At 47.1% G+C, this 2500-nt stretch overlaps 1 protein-coding gene across 6 annotated transcripts in view; it reads left to right on the forward strand.

Annotated features, from left to right (window-relative positions):
- Nucleotides 1-2500, forward strand: part of LOC143292420 (dual specificity calcium/calmodulin-dependent 3',5'-cyclic nucleotide phosphodiesterase 1A-like) — a 447558-nt gene that overhangs the window by 299236 nt on the left and 145822 nt on the right. The window lies entirely within an intron of this gene.

Genomic DNA, 2500 nt, shown 5'->3' on the forward strand with positions numbered 1-2500 from the left:
GCCGAGACGGGCGCGTTAGCCGAGTGGTTAAAGCATTGGACTTTCAGTCTGAGGGTCCCGGGTTCGGATGTCTGTATTAGCGCCTGATGGCTGAAGGGTGGAGATTTTTCCGATCTTCCAGATCAGTGCGGTGTATTTGTATTTTGTATTTGTATTTGTATTTCTTTTTATCACAACAGATTTCTTCTGTGTGAAATTGGGGCTGCTCTCCCCAGTGAGAGCGCGTCGCTACACTACAGCGCCACCCATTTTTTGGTATTTTTTCCTGCGTGCAGTTTTATTTCTTTTTCCTATCGGTGTGTGTGTGTGTGTGTGTGTGTGTGTGTGTGTGTGTGTGTGTGTGTGTGTTTACTCGTGTTGTGTGTCGGTGTTTTAGAAATAGTGATGATATTCGTCTGAGGACGTGGGAAGGACAAGTCTTCCTTTCTTTCAATACATATTGATGAGAAGTGAAATAGCAACGGTTCATTGGATAATTCAGCACCTTTGTCATTCTGACAGCTCTATTAATTTAATCAATGGGAAACCATTTACAGCTTAGTCTTTTGTGAAGGACTATGACTCTCAAACTAGGAGGCAAAATTGCACTGGCTCTTAGTGCTGCAGCCTTGTGGGCTAGTTGGCCTTTGGGAACCATCCCAACGCCGACTGTCCTAAAACCCTCTTGGCCGAGAGAGTGGGGATGTACTTGGGCAAGACACTCTCCACTATAATCAAATTTTAGCCCAAATAGTCGGAACAGCAGTTGCCTCCTCTGCTGTTCTGATGGTCATAGTCGGACACGACTGACTATCATGTATAATTATATATATATATATATATATATATATATATATAATTTAACCACATTATATATATATATATATATATATATATATATATATATATATATATATAAAGTATAAAAAAAACAGGACTGTGTGGATGATACGACAAAACTGACAGCCAGAGGAAACGAAATAACCGTGGCGCCCTATTAAACATCAGATCTCCATCCTCAGAGCTCCCCACAACCCAGTGTCCACCATCCCTCTTCTTCTGTCACCATGTGGAGTTGTGGCCCAGCGGCAATGCCCCTGACTAGAAAGCAAGTGTCCAGGGTTTCGAGTCCCATACAGGGACGAGGAAGTTTACTCCCACCTCCACTTAGAACTTGAGTGCTGCTCTGGGTTCTAGTCATTTGGAGACACTTGCAGACAGAAAAATTGACGCGCTTTCTCCGGGGAAAGCAGCCTGAATTCCGCACAGAGAAGGCTGTAGAAACAAACGGTAACACAGTGCAACACAATAGAACAATACAATACAATATTCTTTCATCCCCCGCCCCTACCACGACTCTCCAGCCCCTACAGCCTGTCAGTTGGATGGCTGAACCTCATACATCCATGATGACGGCTACCGAGCTACGGGCTTGCGTGTGATTGTAAAGCATTGTGTATTGTGATTTGCTGGCTGAAGTCCACCCCTGCCATGACCATGCATTATGTAAGGCGGCGATCACCCTGGGGGGAAAGCATGGGTTGATGGGGTGGGAAGCTGTCGGTCTGATGACCCTTGATTCCCAGTTGCTCGCGCTTGGTTGGCTGTGCAAGCGTTCATGGAGAGAGAGAGAGAGAGAGAGAGAGAGAGAAGGGGGGGGGGGGGAGACAGACATATACGGAGAGAGTGAGAAGGGGAGACAGACAGACATATACGGGGAGAGAGAGGAGAGGCAGAGAGACATATACGGGGAGACAGAGACATATACGGGAGAGAGAGAAGGAGAGACAGAGAGACATATACGGGGAGAGAGAGAGGAGAGACAGACAGATATATACGGGGAGACAGAGACGGAGAGACAGAGACATATATGGGAGAGAGAGAGAAGGAGAGACAGAGAGACATATACGGTAGAGAGAGAAGGAGAGACAGACAGACATGTACGGGAAGAGAGAGGAGAGACAGACAGACATGTACGGGGAGAGTGAGAAGTAGAGACAGACAGATAGAGACGGGGAGAGAGAGAAGGGGAGACAGACAGATATATACGTGGAGAATGAGAAGGGGAGACAGACAGATATATACGTGGAGAATGAGAAGGGGAGACAGACAGATAGAAACGGGGAGAGAGAGAATGAGAGACAGACAGACATATACCGGGGTAGTGAGAAGGGGAGACAGACAGACATATACGTGGAGAGTGAGAAGGAGAGACAGAGAGACATATACGGGGAGAGTGAGAAGGGGAGACAGACAGATATACGTGGAAATTGAGAAGGGGAGACAGACAGAAACGGGGAGAGAGAGAAGGGGAGACAGACAGAAACGGGGAGAATGAGAAGGGGAGACAGACAGATAGAAACGGGGAGAGAGAGAAGGGGAGACAGATATAAACGGGGAGAATGAGAAGGGGAGACAGACAGATAGAAACGGGGAGAATGAGAAGGGGAAACAGACAGATAGAAACGGGGAGAGAGAGAAGGGGAGACAGACAGATAGAAACGGGGAGAGAGAGAAGGGG

This window comes from Babylonia areolata, chromosome 18 (genome assembly GCF_041734735.1).
Source record: "Babylonia areolata isolate BAREFJ2019XMU chromosome 18, ASM4173473v1, whole genome shotgun sequence".
NCBI classification, from domain to species: Eukaryota; Metazoa; Mollusca; class Gastropoda; order Neogastropoda; family Buccinidae; genus Babylonia; species Babylonia areolata.